This window comes from Topomyia yanbarensis, chromosome 3 (assembly GCF_030247195.1).
Source record: "Topomyia yanbarensis strain Yona2022 chromosome 3, ASM3024719v1, whole genome shotgun sequence".
NCBI lineage: Eukaryota > Metazoa > Arthropoda > Insecta > Diptera > Culicidae > Topomyia > Topomyia yanbarensis.
The window spans coordinates 412,986,448-413,013,214 of NC_080672.1; the positions used below are offsets into that span (position 1 = coordinate 412,986,448).

Consider the following 26,767-nt stretch of genomic DNA (forward strand, 5'->3'; position numbering starts at 1 on the left):
ATGTGATACTGAAACATCGCTTGATCGCCGCTGGTTTCAAGCGATGTTTCAGTATCACATAGTAAGATTCGGGAGGTCCGGGTCCTGCCGAAAATTTTCAACTTGTTACGAAATTTTAAACTAGTTTCAATTTTAAAGTAGCAACCACTCACTGCATACTCCCTCCGGGCCGGTATCATTGACGATTTTTAGAGTGATTGCATAACCTTTCTATATGAGAAAGGCAAAAATGTGCCAAAGTCCAAAAAAATCAATTTTTGTCAAACATTATTTTTTTCAAGTTTACATCAAATCTCGATGTTTCATGCATTATAAAGTCATTTGGCATCAAAAATACAAATTTGATTTTGAAAAATTTTCATTTCAGATTATATGTGAATTTGCTGTGTGATTGCACTCTTCAACTCGTAACTCCGGAACCGGAAGTCCAATCAATAAAAAAATCAATTGCAGCCGATGGGAAGGTTGTACCTTTCATTTTAGACTAACTTTGTGCAAATCGATCCAGCCATCTCTGATTAACAGAGGTCACATTATTATCCACATACACACATACATACACACAGACATTTTCCGATCTGAGTCGATTGGCATATGACACTCGGCCCTCCCGGTCGGGATTAGATTGACGAATTTTAGAGTGAATGAGAAAGGCAAAAACATTTTTAGCAAATGTTGAAAGTTATGCATTTTTTTGATGCGCAGTTCTATGTTTCATAGTAGACCTGTGCGCCGCCGTGCCACGCCGCCGCCGCCGGTAAATTTCAACAAACGCCGACGCCGAAAGGTAGACCGGCGGCGCGCCGCCGACGCTTTTTTCTCACGCCGACAATTTGCGAACTCGAAAATCATTGACTCATAATTTTATTCACAAATCTATGAACATTGTCTATGGTCCGAATATACGACGTTAACTGTTACACACGATTCACCAGTCGAGCTCGTGAAACTGTTCATGATATAGTTCATAAAGTAATAAATCTTTCACTTAATCTTAATAAACCTACGTAAACAATTACAAGGAACTCAGACTATTATTCATGGATGATTCGCTCTACTCTTTGGTTTTGAAATTTCTATGTGAGCTATTGTGTACAACTGCTAGCAACCAGTCTCATAGGCGCGAGCATTAGATACAAGGAAACTACTTGGACCTGTAACACTGTTATTCGTTTGTTAAGATTCAGTGTAATGTTCGGAATTAAATGAAACTGCGCTGAGCACCAAAAATACATTACCTAGCCACAATTCATGTCCGTGAAATAATTAAGAAAACTATAAGACACGTAACTCTGTGTCAAAAATCCGACGGTAAGCTCAAGACTAAAATATCACGATAACACGACGAGAATTTACGAAAATCGTTGCACATCCTATGGGCAGATCACTGTATATGTATAACAAATATGCATCAAATTAGAAAAAAATGCGTTTCCATTTTTGCATCAACTTACCATTTTTGCATCAACTTTGCACTCCCTCGCAGAAAAGTTTGTTTAACAAACGTCCTACGCTGATTCACTTTATTCGACGTTTTGTTTAATGTGGGGCTAATTTTTTGTAGTGTTTTGACGTCTTACACGCAACGCAAAATATATTGCACGCAACGCAAAATGCATTATGAATTTCTATTTTGATGGAAAGAAATGCATTTAATTTAGCTGATTTTTAAAAATGCATCGCAAGTGATCTGCCCCTAGTGCACATCGTTCAATTCTTGACTTTTTTAGTCAATAAAGTTAATATAAATCAATGTATCATCAAATTATGAAATTAGTAGGTGGTTGTACCTGAATATGTTTAATATTTTTATGATTCTATCATAAAAATATTAAACATATTAAGATACAACCACCTACTAAACATTTGAGTATAATGGAATCATTTTTTTGCATGAACTAGTTTTGTGAAAACACAAAAATTATTTTCAATGCGAGGTTTATTTATCATTGATTGACTCGTGACTTATTTTGAAATCTTTTTCTTGAAGAATAGTTGGGCAGAGTGATCTTGACTTTTCGTGACGTTAGTGCACTGATGTGGCGAAGCAGAGGGTAAGATTTCTAGTCTCATAAATTATTCATCGCGTGATCTAGCTCCACTCAGGAAAGATTTTCAGTATCAGTTGCATCAGCCCGGTATCACAGACAAGTAGGACGTAACACAAGATGAATTTTCATCACTCGTAGGAAAAACGGTCGATTTAAATTACAAAAATGCGCCATATCAGCGAGCGTGACGTTAGTGAAAAGATTTTGACAGAGAGCTAAATGCGTTACTCAGTTTCTGCACTCACCCGAAAACGTTACCGTCTCATGCAAACTAAAACAAACAAAATGGGCTGGAAATGTGAAACTCATTCTTGTCGAAGTGCCCAAGGCGGGAGCACATAATATGATTACAGAGAACAGACATCTATGATCGAACAAAAATATTAAAAAAACGTGTGTAAATATTTGAATTAATATACGATACACACTAGCGCCGCCACACCAACCTATCCCAACTATCCGTCAAATCCATTCCGGAACCGGTTCGAAATCCTGAATGGATTCAGTATGGAATCTTGCTCAAAGAAAACAACCGATTCCGACTCTATCGGTTGATACATTTGAGCTGGAATTCATGCTGGAAGTCCGAACCGGTTCCGGACTAGTTTGACTGGGTAGGGGAATAACCGCTGTCAATTCTGTCGAACTCGGCCACAAAAAACATAACGACAATAGCGCACCTGGTTAGGATATCCCAACTACCTTCGAAACCGTTAGAGATTTTACACAAGTTGAATGCTGAAAATGGACGTCTGTTCTCTGTGATAGGATGTTAGTAAATTAATTGATTCGGTGTATCGAATCTGGCTAGATGTAATGAATTAGAATTTGTTGATCTCCGAAACTGCTGGAGAAATTGGCGGTGTGCAGGTTCAACGAAAACTAGAGATACGCTCAGACCATTTTCAATCAGACTTGTTTAGTGATCAATTTCAATCCAACAGGAGCTAAAACATCAAGTCGTGGAATTATTATGAATGATAGTAACTGTCAGAGTTGCACAAAATCATGACTATCACTTTTTCTTCAAAATGTACGCAAAGCTTCGGTCACAAATCAAAATGATCGTCTTTTTCAGTTGAGAGAACTTGAGCAACCGAAACTGAGCATAGTGAGTACCAACAACAGTGACGAGGGAGAGTGAGAAAAAAAATTGACGGGACACAGAGAGCCGAGTCAAGTGACAACACAATGATAATTTCTCTTTCCTTTTTGTCTACCACGCAAATTCAACAAGGGTAGTTTATATTCACTAAATAATCACCATATACGATTCACTCACTAGCCAGTCGGGGTGGGCGTAGCGTAGTTGGTAAATCGATTGCCTTGTACGCAGCGCACCTGGATTCGAGTCACGACCCCGCACATAGGGTTAGAAATTTTTCATAAGAGATTTTTCTAACCCGAAGAGGCGAAAGGTTAAAACCTTTATAATCGAAATAAAAAAACTAGCCAGTGTTTATTGACCCTTCGCACTTGCCTTAAAATCGATCGAAATCAGTAACATACTGATAGTTAAACTTGAAATATACTTATAGCTTATATGCTCTTGAATTGGTAGTAATGCATGTGGTTTTTTGACCTGGATTACTGCAAAAAAATTTGTCAACAGACAGAGCGTATTTTTAACTAAACGAACACATCAACATGATCAAAACACAACATATATTTCTTTTGACTTACTTGCATTTTAACCCTACCTACTGTGATTGGGTGCTCTAGACTGCGAATAAAGAGATGTTAGTTTTATGTTATTATGGAATCCCATAGAATACAGAATGAATATTATATAATTAAATATGACATTGCATGAGCAATTTACGTGGCTCGCAAACAATGACGGAAACATTTCTCAAACAATTTCGGTTAGCAACCAAACCAATTGTGATGTATTTAAACTGTAATATTGAATTCAAGACTTGCATCGTGCAGAATTTAAAATTTCCTTTGCGAGGCTTAATGACAATAATTTTCAAAACTGATTGTCATTTAGAGGCTTCAGTCAAACTGAGTGAATCAAAGAGCAAAAAGACAGAACATTTTTTTTCGCAAAGGCACTCACGTAGTATGACTGACACTTTATGTTGCTGTCACAGTGTGAGAACTTATACGGAAAGAGAGTCGAATATGAGTACTTGCAACTGTGTAGGAAGGTTTTCTGTTTATGGTTACCGAATGCAGCACTGGTAACTGTATATTTAGGTTTCGTCAGGGTGTAGATCTGTATGATTCAAGCACATCGAGCATACTTTGCATTCAACATAGAAGCAAATCATACGTTGAAAGAAAATGTAGTGCCATGGAATCGTATATGCCTTATTATCGCAGCGATTTTGTACTTACAAGAAGTAAAAGTAAACGCCAGCCTGGAAAATGAAGTAATCCCAGTTAAGTTCAGCCGGAATTGAACTGGAAATCTGGCTGGTTCCAGTTGTACACGGGAATCGGTTGTGTCACTGGAACAGGAAAACGAACTGGAACCAGCCAGAATTCCGGTTCATTTCCGGCTGAGCTTAACTGGGATGTGTCTACCTTGAAAGGTGTCCTTAAAATCATTAAAAGTGACATTTCTGCGCAGTAATGCCATTAATAACGCCTCGTGTTAGGGTACCTGATATCTGTGGGATTCTAGAAGAGCGACGGTAAAGAAGACTAAATAGAAAGAAAAAAACAATGAAACAATAATAATTAATTTCCTCAAACAAAACAAAAACTGTTTTACAGTTGCTTAATTTCCCAAATATAGAACAATAAATAATTATTATGGGTCATAGAAATACAGTCGTTACTCTGCATTCTTCAAATTTGTCCATTACAATCATTATTTCATGCGAAGTCGTAGTATGCGACATCGACAATTTTTCTATTTCGTTCTTCAAATTTTACAACTGTAAAAATAGTTCCACCTTTCATTTATTATCTTGCATTTCGCAAGCAGGGTGAGCACTATTAGAGCTTCAGTTTAAAAAAAATTGATGTTTTTGCGAGAATTACATTTTGTGCAATGTGTTCAATAGATGTCGCTAGTACATTGCGGGCGATGATTTTTTTAGAATTTTCTTCAAGCTGTAACGTCTGTTTGTATGTGCCTGATACAATAGAAACCGAAAATTTGGGAAAGGAATTGTACTGCCAAGAACTTTTTTTTAGTTACATAGGCGTCAATATACGTCACGCCGACACACGCCGGTGCGCCGCCGCCGATAGGGTCCAACGCCGTGACGCCGTCAATGCCGCCGCCGCCGGCCAAATATGTCGCTTACGCCGCCGCCGATTAAAAATGCATCGGCGCACACCTCTATTTCATAGGCATTAAATCAATTTTAACTTCGCTTCCTATTAAATAAAGACCCTTATTACAGTACATCTCTACAAAAACGAGCTCAATTTGAAAATAAATCTGAGGATTATGATTGATTACAGGACTCTGGAATTTTCTATTGGAATGTTTTCAGGCAGGATTTTGATATTGATGCAATTAGACAACTGTGAAATCAAGACCAATAGATCAGTTACATATCAGGACCCCATTCCGACAATTTATCCAAAGTTCTCATGATGTTTACAACAACAGGTTATCAATCTACGGATCAGATAATTGTTATTGTAATATTGAATTAAATCAGTCAGCATCAATAAATTTTAAACTTCAATCCAATATTTTTTATTGGGTGTGGTGGGGGGTGGGTTGTATGGCGTTAAACCCCAAAACCTTTTCTTGGCTACGCCGTTGCTTGGAGTTATTTAATTAGCTCTTCATTTTCCGATATGTTTCAGATCGATCCGATGGTTATAAGTTAGAAAAATTGCTGTCAGAAGGTTCGCACAAATGAACATTTTTGCCCTGATAAGTTATCAAGTTCCTTCCAGACAACTTGAAAGTGTTCGGTGATTATTTCTAGCGGTTGTAGATAGAAAAATGAAATACAAAATTCGTTTTATCGAAATAATGTTTGGCTTATTTCAATTGATTATTACTATATTGAACAATAAATAGGCGACAAAGAGTAATCCACAAACAATAAGCCATAACTTTTAAAATATTCAAAATAGATAATTGAAGTCTTCAGTAAAGTTATTCGCAAAAGTAAGAGCTACAATTTTGCTGAAGGCATCATTTCGATATAATCACTTCCAAGAAAATTTGTGTAAATATCTCACTCATAGGGGGATTAATCAGCAAAAGCACAATACCAAAAGAAAGGGCATATTGCCTCCATTAAATTCACCGAAGATATTATTGACACAAAATAAGCCGTTTTGGCGTTAAAAATAGATTACATGTTTTGGTCATATTTCTGGCAATGGGAAATGATAAAAATCTTTCGTCCGCATTTAATGTTAAATATCTCTTTTGATAATAGTCCGATTTCAACAATCTATAGCTTGTTCGAAAGGTATTCGTTAAAGCTGTTTAAAAACATATAAATTGTTAATCTATATTGTCAATTTCGGCAGATAATTCAAAAAAACTGCAAAAAACGCCATTTTTACGCATTCAAACATTCATATCTTGGAAACTAAACATCAGCATCAAAAACAAATTAATAGCGTTCATACTGTTTTTTAGTTCTTTCATTTAAAATTGGTTTGGATAAGATCGGTTCAGCCATTGCTGAGAAACACGAATGAGAATTTGTCCGTTACATACACACACACACAGACACACACACACAGACATTGTCCCAAATCGTCGAGCTGAGTCGATTGGTATATAAGACTCGGCCCTCCGGGCCTCGGAAAAAATCTTGAAAGTTTGAGCGAATTCTATACATTTCTTTTATAAGAAATGTAAAAATATAAACGAAAGCAGTTTTAAAGATTACTAATATAGGGAAAGGGAGTGTTTGAAATCGTTTTAATCATAAGTACTGTCAGGCCGAATGAATATCGATTTTAATAAATCCATTGGCACTGCAGCCAACGTTTCGCTTCGTTGGGAATACTTTTCACAGCATTTCAAGTTATGATCGTGTTTCATTCAAACCTGATATGGTTCTCCATATGCGATTACAACCATACGTGCTTGGTGTCTTCTAGTTGTTGTACAATATATGTACTACAATATAAATGTACAGTTTTCTCATCAACAAAAGTTCGAGTAATGCCGAATCTCTAACAAAAACGTAGAACAATCATGAATCTATCTCGACTTATGCAGAAAGGTAAAGCTTCTATAGTATTGGTTAAATAACCGTACTTCCATAAAGAAACTTCTCTATAGGAAAGTTACTTAATACTTTCTCCATCGTATGACTAATCCTCGTGAAATGCCTCGTGCGTGTATTCTTTCAAATAGTGTCAATGACGCGTGTCTCATATCGGAGCTCACAACTCGCGATATCATTACTGTCACAGATACTTGAGCAGTTAGTAACATTGTCCGGCATATCTGCCGCATAACGAGTCATTCACTTCTGATGATTTCAAAAGCGTTGTTTCATGTTGTAGCAGAAATGGACTACCGCTCACTATGAGCAGTGATGCAAATGCTCATCAAACCATTTGGGGCCGCTCGCACAAGCTGAAAGACTGATCGAGTACAAAAATAATACAAACCACTTATTATGAATGTAGAGAGAGGAGGTGTTAGACTTAACGCTTTGCTCTGAAAGAGTTTCGCATGAGCTGAAAAATTGGCAGGTTCCAAATGAAACTGAACTATCTCTATCGGATCATAAATACATACTTTTCGATTATCTTGATATCACTTTTAATGTAGTAATATATCACAATCCTTAATCTACTAACTTGGAAAAGTTGGCGACTAAATTACAAAAAAAAATAGTCTTTATCGTTTCGAATTCTCCTCATCAGTATCTAGCACCAGTCTTTGGGCTAGTTAGACGATTAATCTAAATTAGCACCAATGTTGGCACTAGTTAGACGCTCAATCATAAATCCAAAAAGTCTTTTGCCTTGCATGAACTAAGAAACTGGCATGTTCCGAGTGATGTCTCGGAAGACAAGCACGGAAGCTCCGATTTGCTGATGAAAATGCGGAATCAGAAACAATTTTTTGGTTTGTGAGCCAAAACGCCTGGCACTATGCAAAAAATATAGTTGTTTTTTTACATGCAGGAGAACACGGTTAGGCCTGTCAGTTTATTTTTTTGCTTCTAAGTCGGATAGTCGATTTTCACATTAGAAACGTGAGTTTAATTGACTATTAGCTGTACAAAATGTAGATTGCATATCACCGTGGAAAATCCATGATAGCATTACTTTACAACATTTAAAAGGCTTCGCTCAACCAATCTAGTAACCTAAATATTGAAAGTGCTTCTGATGAATCCATTCAATCCGTTTCGGAAGCGACGCTCGATCATAGAGATCCTGTATGTATGTCGGGTTGGATTCACGCAATACTTAGCAACCGAATTCTTTGCTCATCATTGAAACAAGTAGATAGGAGGAAGTTTAGTATTTGAGGTTGCTTCAGGTAGTACCGTCTTTACGCAAGGGGCCCACTGGGCCAGGGCCAGGCAATAGCGCAGCTGGTAAGTGCACTACACTGTACGCAGCTCACTTGAGTTAGAACTCCCACAACCGCATATAGTGTGTTTGGCCCTTTGCCACGCTGGGCAGATTGGTCAGAAATGCTAACATCTTTTTAAGATCGATCAAAATCATCTTGCTTTTTTCGATGCTCCATGGACGTTTACAATGCCACCTGATGGAAATCTAAATTTTTATTCCTCATATATTTTTTCATTCCTACAGTACTTTTTAATATTTTCATATTGTTGAATTTGGCTTAAATTTGAAAAATAAATCTGATGCTGGGGATCATTTTTTGGTCATCCTACTCTACATCAGTTTATACTTGTTCAATTATAGGGTTGTGCCCAGGGACCCCGAGTTTACTTTCAACGTTTTACTTTCAGCTTTTTACTTTCAACTTTTTTACTTTCAAGTTTTTACTTTCAACTGTTTACTTTCAACTTTTTACTTTCAACTTTTAACTTTTTACTTTCAACTTTTTACTTTCAACTTTTTACTTTCAACTTTTTACTTTCAACTTTTTACTTTCAACTTTTTACTTTCAACTTTTTACTTTCAACTTTTTACTTTCAACTTTTTACTTTCAACTTTTTACTTTCAACTTTTTACTTTCAACTTTTTACTTTCAACTTTTTACTTTCAACTTTTTACTTTCAACTTTTTACTTTCAACTTTTTACTTTCAACTTTTTACTTTCAACTTTTTACTTTCAACTTTTTACTTTCAACTTTTTACTTTCAACTTTTTACTTTCAACTTTTTACTGTTTACTGTTTGCTGTTTACTGTTTACTGTTTACTGTTTACTGTTTACTGTTTACTGTTTACTGTTTACTGTTTACTGTTTACTGTTTACTGTTTACTGTTTACTGTTTACTGTTTACTGTTTACTGTTTACTGTTTACTGTTTACTGTTTACTGTTTACTGTTTACTGTTTACTGTTTACTGTTTACTGTTTACTGTTTACTGTTTACTGTTTACTGTTTACTGTTTACTGTTTACTGTTTACTGTTTACTGTTTACTGTTTACTGTTTACTGTTTACTGTTTACTGTTTACTGTTTACTGTTTACTGTTTACTGTTTACTGTTTACTGTTTACTGTTTACTGTTTACTGTTTACTGTTTACTGTTTACTGTTTACTGTTTACTGTTTACTGTTTACTGTTTACTGTTTACTGTTTACTGTTTACTGTTTACTGTTTACTGTTTACTGTTTACTGTTTACTGTTTACTGTTTACTGTTTACTGTTTACTGTTTACTGTTTACTGTTTACTGTTTACTGTTTACTGTTTACTGTTTACTGTTTACTGTTTACTGTTTACTGTTTATTGTGTACTGTTTACTGGTTTCTGTTTACTGTTTACTTTTTATTTTGTACTCCATTAAAATTAACACAAACGTATACCTGCCTTTTTGTTTCAAACAAGATCAAATTAAGTTGATAATAGACATGACATTATTATATTTAATTAATTGACTGCAACGACGTGTTTTATATGAACAATTTGAACGTGACTACCGGTTTTTTTTTGAAACATTTGATTCACTTTTGCCACAAAATATTTTCAGCATTTCTACGGTATCATGTTTTTTCGAACATCTTGTTTACCGAAAGCATGTTTGTATACTTGGTATAGCTCGTGGTTCATATGTTTGCGCCAGTCTCTAGTTTCTACTGTGCCGTTGAATTCTTCTGTCAAAAGCACCGACACTCGAATGGCTTTGTGCGCATTCGCAGGGTTTTACTTTTTCAGCTGACTTCGGAAACCACATAATGTCCTACACGGTTTTCTACTTCGCAACTAATATCGTGCTATCGTGTCACTAGTGTTCCAAGATATATGAATTTGTCGTCAAATGGGTACCGTACCCCGAATCCCATCTCGCAATCAACACCGTTCGGACTACCTCACTCTCTACTAGCTACCATGTACTTTGTCTTGTCTTAGTTTGTAGTCAGTCTGATTCTCGCAGCCTCCGTTTTAGAAGGTAAATGAGCCTCTTCCACTACTCTGTGATCAGCACTAATGATGCTAATGTCGTCCACCAAGCGAACAAAGTATGTGAGATCTTATGATAATGGTTCCGTTCCTTCCCACATCAGATATGCGTGTCGCACTTTCGGGTATGATGTTGAACAATATATTAGAGAGTGCATCGCCCTGCTTTATCCTTATAACGTCATAAACAAGTCGTATGTCCCTTCGGCTATTTAGATGGCAGTATTTGACCTGTCTAGCGTCATACGAATCAGTTTAATAAGACTTGTGGGAAAGCCAAGTTCAACCATTATCTGTCATAGCTCATTTTGTTTCACTAAATCGTACGCCGCATTAAAATCTACAAACAGATAGTGAGTTTGCATGTTGTATTCCCGAAATTTATCTAGCATTTGTCGAAGGGTAAACATCTATTTCGCCGTTAATCGGTCTTCTCGAAACCTACGATTTTGGTATTCGTTGATAAAGAATTCAGTCATCAGGTGCAGATTGCTAAACAGAATATGGGAGAGTACCTTTTATGCGACATTGAGAATGGTTATGTCTCGATAGTCAGGGCAGATGAGTTTTTTACATAATTAATCTGCAAATCACCATGACATACTGTTGAGTTAGTGAAACACACTAAAACAATAGATAAAAAAACTTCATCCATGTCCAAAAAGGAAGCGAAATATTGTTTTCCCTTAAAAACATTGCACCCATAGGTGTTTTACATTTCTTAGTTTTTGTTGAGAAATCAATGAGATGCACAACTATACCAAATAGAAATAACAATAGCAAAAAATAGTTTTATTGCGGTTTAACTATTTTTCTTACGAAATATGGATTGAAAGCTTCTATTGATCCAAATGACCACACCGTCAATCTTAACTATGTGGGCAGGCATGTAGATTCAGTAGCCGTTCATAAAATATGTTAAGCGTCGATCGTATCTTTTGGCAATCTGATTTTCGATGATTTTTACATATTTTGAACTGTGGGAAACAAATATAATGGTTGAAGAGGGAATAAATATTGAAATAAATTGTTCAGAAATATGTATGATAGAGTTGGGTTGAATTCCCCAACAAATCATGTGTTCATTCAACCGATCTGTTCATACAGTGCACGTTGTCCGTCCGTCGCCTTTAAACACCTAGCGTCAGATAATTTCACAAGTCTCTTGAGAAAAGTCTCTGCAGTGAACATATATTTAAAATTCCACCAAACTTTACTGTTTTGTTGGTGCTCCAAATTGATGAATTTGCCTGAAAGAAACTGGGAAATTTCGATTTTACGCGTCGCTTTCGACGGATCTCCAATTTTCTATCGGTGTATTTCACCCTCTTGTGAGGAAATAATAAGCTGGGCTCTGCAACGGGCGTTGTTCTCAATTGTTTTCAAGATCATTGATCCTCCTAATTCACGAGTGAACTTTGTCATATCCAAGGCAAAGTTCTGCTCCTGTGTTGTGTCAACGGAATGTTATACAACTAATGTTAAATTCACTAGTCTAGGTAAAAAATTTCATTCTTTAAACGTTCATCGCGGCATATGCGTTGAAAATGTTGCTAGCCTTGATAAATGCCGCAACTTTCAACAGTTTAATTTCATTTGCTCAGGCCCGTAGAGTGCTGTTGGCTCGGTTGATCCCCACCAAGGACGCCAGCCTTAGTCCAGCGCTGAAATATTGATCTACTTTATCAACTTAGTGAGGAAAAGTCATAAATTAAGCCAGGATTAGTATGCCATTTCCATGTACGCACTTAACTGTTTTTCGGAAGGCTAACTGAAAAAGAAAACATCTGGTCAATGGCGCCAGAAGACCATGATACGACCCTGACTACAACAGCGACTTGCTAAACTATTATAATGTCTGATTGAGATGATTCACTGAGGTACAGCTATCAATATTTTATTGTAATATGCTATATTTCTCCTTAGTGGAGGCGCTAGCTTTGTACTGTGACTAAGTTAGTGTCGGTTTCTGATGAGACGAAGTCGAAACGCAAATTCCATAACTAATTTATTTTATTGTAAAGAAAAATAATCGAATCATTTGATTTTTACAAGTGCTGTTCCCAGCTTAGTTTATTCGTAGTAAACGATGAGCAGTATTAGGAAATACTTCTCTTAAAAGTTTCGATTTTCTTTCAATATAACAACATGGCGGGGGGCAGGGCGAAAAACAAAGCACGTTGATTTACTTCAAGTCCATTAGTGGCCGAAGGCTAAATTTATAGTACTGATAATTTTATCTCGAAAGTGGCCCTCGGGTGCTTTTCCCAATTAAACAACTTCTGGCTGCGGGGTATGAGAATATATAGCCAATAAAGCGTAGCTTTATATCCCTGCTCGTGCAATGATCCGCGTTACTTTTCACTATATACACATCCTCGATTATAAACTTTCTTTTATCTTCGTTTAACAGCGTTTTATCACTCGTGGAACAGCGAACGGGAAATTTCCCCTCCGCAATTTCTTAAAGGTTACCACCGCTGCTGGTAGGGTTTATAGGTGCATGATAAGAGTGTTTACGTCTTTGCCGCCTTTGGTTCCCCATCGAGACAGAGCTCGCTATCGTACTACCTGGAAGATTAAACGAGGGATAGTAACCAGCTCGTATCTCTTCGGAGTCGTTTACGCAGTTCGGAACCTGTTGCACGAGAGATATTTCGCATCGATTGTGTTCAGATAAGTTCGACTTTGGAATTTAATTATTAGTAATTCAATAAACTGTTTCTTGGAAAAAAACTTGTATAGTTATCGCATTTCGAAAGTTCATTAGGTTTATTTTGATATAAAGAAGGTCAAAGGATTGTGTACAGGATACGACCACGGTGACATTAAAAATGTATCTTTTTCAAGAGCGTACAATATAATTCGTGAATGAATTTTAATCTAGCAAAACCATCGACTCGTTCTAGAAATGTTATATTTGAATGTTTCTTGTTTCACTCGTCAGTAACTGACACCAACTTGCTGTCTGTTAGACTATGTATCAAAACGGATACCAAATCGTCTAAAGAAATTGACTGGTACCGAGTGATGTCTCGGTTGGCAAAGCACAGAAGCTCTGTGTCGCTGACGAGTATAGGGTAACGAACTCTTTTAGAATAAGAGCCAAACGTCTGTACGGGTATGCTACGAGTATTTTTTTCCAATAGATGAACAAATTTGCGCATGAGGGCACAACACCTAACTTAGAAAAGTTTGATTTGATTGTTTCGTCAGTGACTCATAGCTGCTGGGCTTGGCTATCCGGTATGAAGTGTTTAAATTTAGTGGCCAACTGACGTCAATTTGGTGTTAGTTTAGATACATAGTCTAACTGACAGCAAGTTGGTGTCAGTTATTGACGAGTGGAACACGAAACATTCAAACCCAGTTTTTCTCATTTGGCTGTGCCCTCATGCGCAAATTGGTTCATCCAGTTTTTTCCTTCGGGAAAAATATGTGTTGCATACGTCACGTTCTAGCTTACTCTTCCGCTTCTATATTGTAATCCGTTATACACCTTCTCCCATTAAACTGTATTAATAGGCCCTTAACAGCAAAAAAAATCCAAAACCAAATACAACACCTTACGCAAAAATAGGCTAGTCTGTTCAGAAAATATATTAAAAACTAGTAGCTCCATATTCAGGACTATGATGAGGAAGCCCACGTTCGCCAAAGGATATATTCAGTTTTTCCACAAAATATGAAATTTAATTTCTCACTAAAATTTTTAATAATGTTTCTTAATAAACAGTATTGTTTTAACATTCAACTTGGCATACACTAGCGTTCTATTTTGCTTAATTTAAAACACGTTTAGAACGGTCTTTAAATACATAGAGCATTACAGATACTCAGAATCGATAAACTGAGGAAAGTGATTTTAAGTACAGTAGCGCTTAAGACAAGATAAGGCATGAATCTTAAACTAAAAAGAACACCCGCTCAAACTGGGCTGTTGTGGAGGGACAGTATTAGTTTTAAAATTTTCAGTTTTATATTTGAGAACAGTCAAAATTATGAATGTAGAACTGAACCATTCCTGGACGTGCCCTTAGATCATTACTTGACTAGAAAATATTTTCTGCAGTCCATCGAACCTGAGTGTATGTGCTGAAAATAAAACAGTTCTAAACGTGTTTCAAATGAAGTAACAAATCGAACGGCGGCGGAATTTGGTCGGTATTAAATACTAATGTGATAAAATAAACCATTCATTGCGTTCTCTTGTTCACTGCTCTAATATAACTCAATGTCTTCATCTGCCGAAATATCCAACTAACCTCCGCCTTTAAGTAAGTACAAACAAAATTGAGTTCGTCCGTGCTTTAGAAATGCCTACAGAAGCATGTTGGCAGATGCCTGAGTGATACAAACACATCACGTATGTTCAAACTATGAAACGTGTGTGCCAATCTGCTCATTACTCTAGGTACCTAAACACCATCAAAAACATATTGACTTGAAAATTACCGGCCTAACGAACGCCAACGATGGAAAGATTAGGAATATCAAATCAAAAATCTTCATGCGAATACATTAGCTGCTCTGAAAAGAGCGGGTTGGTCTTTTCTCTACATCGTTTCATCGGCCAACAAAGCAAGACCTAATTCGGCGCCTTCTTTTCGGTCTTCTTTGGAAGCAATGGTCACGCCGGATTGCAATTTGTTCAGCTTATCATTATTTCAAATTGCCAGCTGCAGATGACGGGGGATGATCTTGGTCTTCTTGTTATCACGAGCAGTGTTTACTGCCAGTTCCAATACTTCGGCGGCAAGATATTCCATCACTGCTGACAGGTAGAAGGGTGCTCCGGCACTGACACGCTCGGCATAGTGATCCTTTCTCAGCAAACGATGGATTCGACCGACAAGAGATCGGCTCCAACCGAATGGGATTTTGGCTTTCCCATCACCTTTCCTCTTTAACCGCGTGTCCAGACATAGCGAGCGTATGCGTGGTGTAGGCAGCACGAGTGTAACACTCGAATGAAACCGCACTCGAATACGGCTTCCGGTTTTGTTTTGTTTTCGTTATTTTCAGTAACAGTATGTTCTACGAAATTAGTTACCATATCCAATCTAATTTTTTGATTCAGTACAATGTTCAAATCGGGCTAAATTTCCGCCGAAAATTTTGAAACGATTCCCCTATCTTGAAAAGAGAAGAGTAATCTACTTCAAAACGCGTTACGTATATCCGAAATATGAAAAGTGTGTGTGTCAATAAATTTCTCTAAGTATCGACTAGCTACAAATCGCCGAAAATAGTTTTTCTTGAGAATTTCAACCCAGACGCACAAATAAGCATGAATATAAACCGACGCAGGCCTTCAAGTGGCGCACATCAGGGTTGCCACATTCATAGATTTTTTTTAACAATTTTTCGTCTCAGATCCTGTTTCTCAGATGGCAGAATTTTAGCATTTTTGTGAAAACTGCACAGATTTCCATAGGTTTTTGGCAATATTCCTGTTTTTACAGCTTTTTACATTTTTTACATTTTACATTTCTTTAAAAAAATGTCTAGGATTCGCTAAAATTTTGAAAACTTTTTTACGAGGCCATAGGGGGCAAGTCTCATGTACCGATTCCAATTTTATTCATTCTATTCATTTTTTTTTAATTTTATTTATTTTATTCATATTTCATGCGTTTCATGCATTTGGCTCATTTTATCCATTTTAGTCTTTTTATTTTTGTTATTAATTTTATTATTTTTGTTACAAATTCACGGATTTCCATAACTTTTTGGCAATATACCGGTTTTTACAGCTTTTTACATTTTTTGCAAAACAAATTCGCACAATTTTGAAAACCGAGGTTCACATACCACTTCAAATTTTATTCATTCTATTCATTTTTTTAAGTTCTATTTATTTTATTCATTTCATATATTTTTATTTTGTTTATTTTGGTCATTTCGTTGTTCTAATTTTATTTATTTTATTCATTTTAACCATTGCACTCATTTGGTCATGTTATCCATTTTATTCTTTTCATTAATTTTATTATTTTAGTATTTTTGTTCGTTCTCAGCGGTAGGACTTGTATCCTGTCATCCAACTTTCAACGCACAAAACTCCAACGAATACGGAAATACAACACAAAGATGGACTGGACTTAGACTGAACTCATTTTATTGCTCTATATCACATGTTCAATTTCAATTGCATAAACTAAAATGAGTGGCGTGGGGACGACTAGAAATTGCGCCCTGCCGCAACAATTTTTTAAATTTTATTATTTTAATTAATTTTATTAATTTTATTATTTTTATTCATTTTGTTCATATTATTGATTTCAACAGTTCTATTTACTTTATTCATTTTGTTTATTTTTTTATTTTATTCAATTAATTCATTTTAATGTTTTCATTCGTTCTAATCACTTCATTCACTTAATTAATTTGATTATTTTCATAATTTTATTATTTTAATAATTAAATAATTTTAATTTAATAATTAATTTTTTATAATTTTATGATTTTATTATTTTTTAAAATTTTTATCATTTATTGATTTTGTTAATTTTTTTTCATTTTATCCGTATTATTTTTTTTTAGTTTTATTTTTTAAATTTAATTTATCCAAATGCTTCAGCACACTTATTTAATTATTCTCATTCGTTACGTTCACTTTATTATTTTATTAATTTAATTCTTTTGAGTCATTTAATTTATTTAGTTCAATTTGTTCGTTGTATTTATTTCATTCAATTTTTCAGCTTATACATTTGATTTAGTTTCTGAATTTTATCAATATTATTATTTCTGTTCAGTCATCTCTCTTATTCGTTTCATCCAATTTGTAAATTAAACTTTTTCTATCTATTTTGCAACTTTTTTAACCTTTCTTATTTTTTATTTGATGAGCATAACTAATTTGATTTATTTATTTTATACATTTGATTAAAATTGATCCATCTACTCATTTTATGAATTTGATAACATTATTTTTAGTATTGTGCGTTTCGGTTTTTCCTCATCAGTAACTTGCACCTTCTTGGTACCGATTGGATGCTAAATCTAAACTAGTACCAAGTTTGGCACTAGTTAGACGCTAAATCCAAAAAGTCATACGGCTTGCATAAACGACTGGCTTGTCCCGACTGATGTCTCAGAAGTCAAACACAGAAGTTCGGGCTTCGCTGATGGGAAAAGTTTCATTTTTATTTATGTTTTTTGCATTTTAACGACATTCAATTAGCTAGAGATTACTGGATAGGGAAAGTTATGAAAATTAGAGCCATAGTATTCAAGCGAGAGGAAGAATGTGAAGTAAACAGATCGGAAAACTAGAAATGGCAGGGTCATTAGAACAGGCTTAATATCGTACGGGCTTAACTTTTGTCTTCTGCTAATGAGGGTCGAGCTTAGGCAGCATAACTACGAATCACCCGAGTTCACTAGCATGTGTCCTAGTATAGACAGACAAGTCCATCTTCTAGTTTTCCGATCTGTTTACTTCACATCCTTACTCTCACTTGAGTACTATAGCTCAAATTTTCATAACTTTTCCTACCCAGTAATCTCTAGCTAATTGAATGTCGTTAAAATGTAAAAAAAAAGAAAATGTGACTAACATAGTCGAAATAAAAAAGGAAAAAAGTTTTATTTTTATTTATTATTTTTCTTTTCATTTCATTAGTTTTATTGGTTTTCTAGAGTTTATTCAGTTTATTCGGGGTTCTATTTGTGCCGAACTCATCCCACCTCTAGTTGATGGTCTACTCGCATGAGTTCTGCAAACTCATTAATGCCCCACGGGGAAATGTGTTAGAAATGTCACATCTCACTCCTAGGTGGATTATGTCGTTTTTGTTGGAAATTTCACACAGATGTTCAAAGACTTTCCTTTTTTTTTGTTTCTTGTTTTAGGGGTTATGTTCGGTCTTTCAAATATTTTACAAATGGAATATTAACCGTGTTATCGTCAAGCACACATTCGTATATTGGTGCAACTCTTTAAGCTATTTTTTTCGTATTGCCATAGACTCTCGTACGAGGCGGTTTAGTAGTTATCCGACAACGGTCTGTAACTAAGAAATCTGTTTTCTGTTTTTGTATCCACTACTCTTTTGTTTTGATTACAGCGGTACTCATGATCAGTGATCGTATCCCCTCTAGGTGGGATCCGTGATAAATTTTCGTGATTTGTTTTTCCTCTCTATCTCTCTCTCTCTCTTCTCACTCTCTACTCTCTGTGGCGTTAAGTTTTAAACTATGTATAAAACCCCTGCATACGTGTTTGTCAAACGTTTATTGACAGTGTGTTGTGTGTTTGCAATATGACATGTTTCGAGTATAACTAAATTTTGTCTCTTCCATGTGCTGTCACAGATTATAAAAAATATCTTTTTGGCCGAAACATAGATTTCAATGTGGCATCCCTGGTGCACACACGTTGCACTCTGTAATGTTGAACTCAACCCGGACCTAACCCTACCCTTCACCTACATTGCAGATCGTGTGTGTGTGCACACGCCTCGACCCTGTCGCATTTCTATACCCGTTCGTGTATGCGGTCCGAACGGCTTGATGAAAATCGCACTATGGACCTTACACACAGCCAGGGGCGGGTGAAAGTGATACTGGTACCCGAAAGATTCGTACAGGGTTTGGTTGTGTGCGGGTTAATGCCACCACTACCGAAGGTCCATAGCATGCTGTACCGCGTGCTGTACCGTCCGGACGTTATAGTCATGATGTTGCGCGTTTGACATGCGAGCAACGAATGATTCAACCGTTTTTTATTGAGCCACTTAGGTGCTTCGTATTGACGACTCTTCCTGAAAAAACTGCCGCATGAATGGTAATGTTTCCTTTTTGCAAGAACATTTCTATTTTAGCGATTATCAATAGATTACTTTCATTGCACTGATACTAAATAATTTCCAAGTTAGACGTTTCTGAATCGGCTGATGTATAAGTGATTAAAATGCATCTAGTAATAGCGGAGCTATAAGCGTTCACACCTTAGTTTCGTTGCATAGGAGATATTTGGGGTCTTAGAATGACACCTGGACACCAGATAATGGAGTAAGACATTTTTAATGTTAAAAGCAGCAGTGGATTTTTTTCTCTCGAATGTGCAATGTCAGTATCAAGTTTTTACACAACATCTGTAAAATAATGGATTTGATATGTCATAGCATTTGGTAGGGAATTTGAAATCTGCCGGGTTAAAATTGTGACCTTCGATTTAAATATGACTTTCGTCATATTTGTTGAATCGCACGCTAGAGTAAAGTAAAGTAAAGTAAAATAAAGTAAGTAAGTAAGTAAGTAAGCAACTCAGTGGGTAAGTAAGTAAGTCCTGTTGCCTCTGATCAACTTTATTCGTTGGGAAACAATGTTAACGAAAATATCATGATTTCTAGAGAAAAATGAAGGTTCTATATGCAAAGGAAAGCTTTCTATACCCGGTAATAACTCGGTCACTGATACGTTTGCGCTTTAACTCTTTACAAAATATACTATCAGTTTTTCAATATATACTGAAACAATATCAAAAAAAATATTTTGTTGCTCTATAATAATCGATAGAGAAAGTAAACAAAGAGAGGCTCTCTTTTGCACTTAGGACCATTTGACATATTCGTCTATATTTAGCTCCAGAAGTTTACTCGAGAAAACATTTTTCTGCGAAATATTAAACATAAGCATTGATTTATTCTTTATCATGAAAAATGTTTTATTTCGAAATACAGTTGGGGCACTAAATCATTAGTGGTGAAATGTACTGTTACAATGCAAGACGGTATAGGTGGGGCATTTTTTCTAAGCGGTTGTCATTTTTCATCGATAAAACCTATAAAACAGGAGGATATTAAGAAGACAAACATATACAAATGACGTAGTGGGCTTTTCTGTTGCCATGAGTTTCGGTTCGGTCATAATTAGTTTTTGTCGGTAGTTTGGAGATAAGAAGTGTTCCTAAGTGTTCGATTCGGAAGATCAAAGGTGAAGCTTGGTCTTTTCAGTCTATTCATCGTGCGCCAAAGAACCAGGATGCTCGTCCGGATGCTGATGTTTACTTTCAGGGGCCCGAACACCATGATTAATTTTACAAGTGTAAAACTAATACACTCAAAAGTGACAAATGTTCCCACCTTTCTTTCTCTTCATCATGTGTACAATGGAATGCTTTTGTCTCATAGTTGCTCTGGTTTATTCAGATTTCAAACTATTATTCCGTTGGGCATAAATCAAAATTAACAATAAATTTACAATTCAATATTGATTCTTCAAAAAGGCTAAAGATTTTTTTTAAACAAACTTGTTTTGCAGAAATACAGGTTAATCAACATGTTTTCTACGTTGAAATTATAGCCAACTTAGAGAAATCAGCAATACAAAAGTTTGTCTACAAATCTTATTAGCTCTTTTGAAAAGTTAACATAGAGTTTTGACGTTTCTTTGATGTCCTCTGTTTTATTGCTCTTGTTTTGTTTGTATGAAATAAAAAGTATTGCGAATTTAAGTACTTTTGCTCACAGAACTTTGTCGCAAATAAAAACTTTTTTTGTATGAAGATTCTCTCGTCAAGCTAATAAACTGTTCAGAAACTGTTGATCAGAAAAATGTTACCCGCTTGCTTCGACTTGCTACGTGCTTTGGAATTTTGATGTTTAGTTAATCTGACGTAAGGAAAGTTTTGACCTGTTTTTACAAGCCCCAATCCTTAATATTGATACATCGCTGCGTATCAAAGTTGTGGGTTAAGGATTGTGTTGAAAAACCCTAAAAACAGGTCAAAACTTTCCCCACGTCAGATTCTCCAAACATCCAAATCCCCCAGCACGTAACAAGTCGTAGCAAGCGGTTCGAAAATTCTCCGATCAACCATGACAGTGCCTATCAGCTTGACGACTCGCAGAATGATTTCCGTTGCTTTTCCGATTTTCTTCTTTCCCCATCGATTCCTTACCTCTTTTTTCGTCTCCGTCCGTCTCCCGCTCGCTCTAGCGATCCACTTATTTGCTGTTGGCACGCGGCCGGATCGTTTCCCGCCTCCTTCCGGACCAAAAGTTATAATCCAATTAAGAGTTTGATTTCTTCCTAGTTTCGGCCGATCGACTCGATCGTGTTTCGTTTCATTTACAAAATTCTCACTTCTTCGTTACGTTTCCTCCTTGCCTCCTCACTCCAGCGGTTTTCCACCGTTGAATTTCGAATGCGGTGGCGAAACTGCAAATTGAATTTCCGTTGACACCCGCAATTTTTTTTGTTGTTGCTCGCACTCTTTCCACTCAGATGAAAAAACAAGATTCTTCCTCCGCTCGGTTTATCCACGTGAAGTGATAAATAATCCGGGTTATTTTTTCCAGGATTGCACAAAAAGAACTCACATCTTTTATCACTATTCACACGATTTTTTCAATCATTTGCTGCTTTTCATCGGTACAATTAATCTTGTGGGGGTAAAAAAGCTATTGAAAAATTGTTTCCACTTTCGTCGGTGAAGACACTAGTTTCTTTTCATCTTTAATGAATTTGAATTAAAGACTTCAGACGTCTACCTTCGTTTAATAACACCTTTAATCAGCGACGATCTTCGAAGAGCAGAAAATACTAAATTGCACCTTTCTTCTTGTTATCCATTAACCTGACTGAATATTTTTCTCGCTTTCACTTCTCACTTGTTTACCACCGTTTGACGTAAAACTTTCCGATAGAAGTTTCCTTCACCCCTTTTCAGTATTTTCAGTATCGTTGAATCCGTTTTATCATCAGCATCACCCGTAAAAGGGATTACGGTTTCTAGAAACTTTTGCTGTCTGAGGATGCTCCGTCACCCCGTTCTTTGTTTACGTTGATAAAAGAAGCACGAAGAGAAACTCACACCAAATTCGTTTTAATCTGTTCAAACTGCGACTGAACACTGCTGCTGCCGACGACACTTTTCACCAATCTTTTAAGCCACTATCCACCGATTGACTGGCGCGGGAGTTTTCCAATTCCGCTGCCACTACTACCACACCGACCACCGTGCGTCGTCGTATTTACGGCTTTCCAGCGACAGCGAATCGCGGTATTTTCACTGACAGACAGAATGATTACCACCGGAGGGGTTGAGGTGAAATCTGCTTGGCCGTGGCTGACTAGCCGCGCGTGTAAGGAAAATCAACACAAACACTAACACAGAAACCGACCGACCGACGGACCGACCAACCTGAACTTTGGCGACTGACTCCGATGGCGACGGGCAGAGATCTGTTCCTTCCTTCGCGATGATGCTTCTGCCAGCAGCGACTGCAATCCAAGCTGGCATCCGAGTAGGCTGCTGCTGCTGGAGATGAAGAGGGAAAATTGGTAGGGTTGTTTGCCGGAAAATTTCGGGTTTGTAGTGCGAGAGGAAGTGAGAAAAAGAGAGAGGGAGTGTTCAGAACGGAGGAATGCTACATTCTTGCTGATGGGATTCACGTGAGAGTTTGCGCGCAGAGTTTTTCGCTGGGATCTCATTTTCGTTTGGGAGTTCATTGGAGGCCTAGAATAAGGTAGGTGTCGCTCCGACTGGCATTACATTATTCTTACACTCGGTTAGAAAGTGTCAAAAAATTTCTAGCGCATTATACACAGAGTAAAACCAGTAAATTTACATTTACTAAGAAATGTGCTACATGACCTGAAACTTAACTTTACGCGTGATTTGAAATTAACACGATTTTCGTTTGAATAAAACATAATTTTACATGAACTATTAAATGACATGTAATTGAAAAAAAACGTTGGGTAGTGGAAATTTCTATGTCGCTTGGATAAGATTTGATCTTCAGCAGTAATATTGACTGAGATATGCTGTAGCTTTGAGTTATGAGTGATGTGATTTTTTATTTATGCTAATTTACAGGGCCGGCGGAACACGTGGGTAGTATGGGTAGTACTACCCACTCGAAAATTACCGAGAGGGGAATTACCTACTCGAAGGTGTGGAACAAACCAAAACCTGAGATTAACATCGTATTTATCTCGCGCACAAAATGCATGCGTTGAAATTCTCGATGTACAACAATTTCGTATTTATTTTTTCAGATGCAATTTAATTTTTTTGAAAATATGGGATAATAATTATGATTTGTTTGAAATTAGATATTTTTTATATTTCCATTTAGGGGAATACATTTTGGCTTCCTCAAGGTAGTACGCTTGGTCCGCTACTGTTTTCACTGTTCGTGAATGATGTGGTTTTCTTCTTAATGCGTGGAGAAAAACTGTTCTTCGTCGACGACTTGAAAATATTTCTAGTTATAAGGAAAGAAGCCGATAGCTTTTACAGTTGGCGTAAAAGAAATATGATGGTTTTTAGTGTTGCTAAATGCTTTGTCGTCTACTGGGTTTCATGTTCAAAGCGTTATATTGTTCATTGGTGCGCTCCCAGTTGGAATTCACGAACGTCGTCTGGTGCCCTACCATGCAACTTGGCGCCAAAGAATTGAAGCCGTCCAGCGCAGATTCATACGATATGCGTTACGTCAATTGCCTTGGAATGATCCGCTGAACTTGCCACCATACGAAGACCGTTGTCGATTGTCAGGTCTACACACCTTAAAAGACCGTTGGTACGCCTCGCAAGCCACCTTCGTATCTAAGCTTCTTCTCGCCGAATATGATGTTCCCGATCTCCTATCACAAATTAACCTGTACGCACCAACCCGTGTCCTACGTCCTTGAACACTGCCACAGACTGAAATGCGCAATACTAGCAACGCTGCCAACAACCCGATATTAACAATGATCCGTTGCTTCAACGATTTTACCGACATCTTCGACTTTGTCATTAGCTCTGCAAAGTTTGGGAACCGCTTGTTTCCACTGTAGGTTAATTCTGTATAGTTTAATCATAGTTATAGTAGTAAGACTCAATGTCAGTTGGACTGAAATTGCTTAAATACAAAGCCAAATACATCTACCTACATCTTAAAACAAGGAGTTCAGATCGATACACAAAAAATATTAATGCAATATTATTCAGACTAAAAGATGTACAAGAACAATTATTAGATTAACAATTAAAGCAAGGATAACCACTAGTAGGCTTTTTATAAGGAAGGCAAACGACATACACAAGCGGGATTGATTCCAACATCATTAGCAGCGACCGTATCAGGGAAAGTGACGAAAGGACGGACAACAATGACAGGGAAAAAAGAAATTAAAATTGCAACTTTTCAAGCAAATCATCACCTTCTAATGCCTAAGTGTCCGTTTTCTTATTACCATTCTAATCAAAATGTCCCCTTTCTCATTACTCGGATTGGAGCAATGCGAAAGAACTTAAACTAATATTTGTACTTGTTAATCTGGTATAATTTTTCAGATAAACCGCTCAGGAACTCCCATATTTTCCCCCAGGAAACAAGGTGTGCTTTCCATGCTCCATCGAATGAAGAGCTTCCTTGGAACTGTGACGATGTTGCCATGGTTGTTGATGCATTAATATAAAACCATAAGTTTGGTGGGAAGAATGCTTGCAACATAACCTCTTTTATGGTAGCCCTCACCACTACTGTCCTGATAATTAGCATAGAATCTATTCACAGCTCTCATCATCTGACGAACGTTATGGTGATATGCGCACGTTTAAATTTGGATTTGTTGTCGCCGAAAAAGAATGCTTGGCTCCGTGTATTCCGATTAAAGGTTGAATCGAGTACACAACATAGGGACTAGCCCCCGGACGAAAAATTGTTTCTCTCGTAAATCCGTCGACGAACCGGTGCCAATAACCGCGTTGTTTCAGGTTTCATGAAGTTTTTTAGTTACGTTTTTAACGTCGCGTATATTCGGAACAATTCAGGGGATCTGACGTTAAAAAAGTCCTTATAGGATCTTTTCGCGTACAATTCTGACCACTCTTTGCCTCTTATGTAGTAGAAGATCGTCCACGGTTGTTTGCGCCAGGTGCTCGATTCGTCTGACCTTTCATCGCAGCGTAGAGAATCAAGCCGTTGTGCACTGTCATTTCCACCGTATCGCATTAGATAGATAGATAATAATCGTGGAGACAACCCCATACCATACCGTGGGAGTTGAAGTCTTCTAGAATCCTCTGAAGTGCAATGTATATGGAAACAATGTCAATAAGCCTTTGCCTTTGGTTCGGACTTGACAAGCGAGCAAAGGATAATTCGACTTAAATAATAGCACGTTTTGATCCCATAGTGTTTTCTCGGCCCAGGCGAATAATCTTAAAAATGTGGAAGATCTACGTTGGAAGCTAACACGGTTTCACACAATGCAAATGCAATAATAGGACTGAAATATAGAAGCTTGGAGTTTTGGATGTCCCATGTGAACTTTTCGAGACCAGGAGCCACTTATTTGTAAAAGCATCCATCAAGGGACACTCTCAGGACTTTACGAGGAAGCTTGATTCTCCTCTTTCGAAAATTTATAAGCACTTTAGAAGATGTTCTTTCAATAGGATTGTCAGAATCTCACTCTTTAGTGAACAAGGGAGCGTAGAATTTAGTCGTGACCAGAATTTCTTCTCGAAGGGTTTTCTAAAAATAATGCTTCAATTTTTTTCCTATATAATTTACATGCGGGATATGTCGATAGTTCATTAGAAGTCTCTCCACATAAGCAAAACTTTTCATGATTTTCTCCGCATTTTCCAAACCGTGCTTTGTTTCTACAATGGGTAACTCTATGGCTCGGTGTTTGCGACGACGACAGTTTTCTTCCCTGCGGGTAATCAACATACACATTTTCGCTGAGCCATCGGTCATACAACCCGTTAACAAAGCGTGTTTTCAAATGGTCACCAGGAATTTTCAATTTTTCTTACACACGCCATAGAGGTGGAGATAGCGTAGTTGGTAAATCAATTGCCTTGTACGCAGATCACCTGGGTTCAATTCCCAACCCCGCACATAGGGTTAGAGATTTTTCTAAAGAGATTTCTCTAACCCGACAAAGAGGTGAATGACCCCAAGGTTAAAACCCCTATAATCAAAATAAAAATAAAAAAATAACACATGCCAGGCCTGAACTTTCGTCAATACGGTTAGAAATCACTTCGAATCTTGCTACCAAATTTATAAGCAACAATGCGCTACCATATGTCTGTTTTGTTTCCAGGTTTTTGTCAGCATTCATGAATGTTGTCGTTTTTAGTGGATATTTTTCGGTGATAATTTATTGAAAAAACACAGTTTACCGTTAACGTTTTAGCCTACTTTTTTATTTCCTTTCAGCCATCCTCAGAATTATTAACCCAAGCA

The 26,767-nt window shown here is 36.8% G+C and overlaps 1 protein-coding gene across 12 annotated transcripts in view; it reads right to left on the bottom strand.

Annotated features, from left to right (window-relative positions):
* LOC131693510 (RNA binding protein fox-1 homolog 2) overlaps positions 1-22,756 on the bottom strand; it is an 803,264-nt gene extending 780,508 nt beyond the window's left edge. For 9 of the 12 annotated variants that reach the window (XM_058981389.1, XM_058981384.1, XM_058981388.1 and 6 more), the window contains exon 1: positions 21,469-22,755. The gene's annotated coding sequence lies outside the window, so the exon portion shown is untranslated. Of the gene's footprint in view, positions 1-21,468 lie in introns of all 12 variants that reach the window. The other 3 variants (XM_058981382.1, XM_058981380.1, XM_058981390.1) reach the window with 1 other exon arrangement.
* Positions 22,757-26,767: the final 4,011 nt, after the last annotated feature.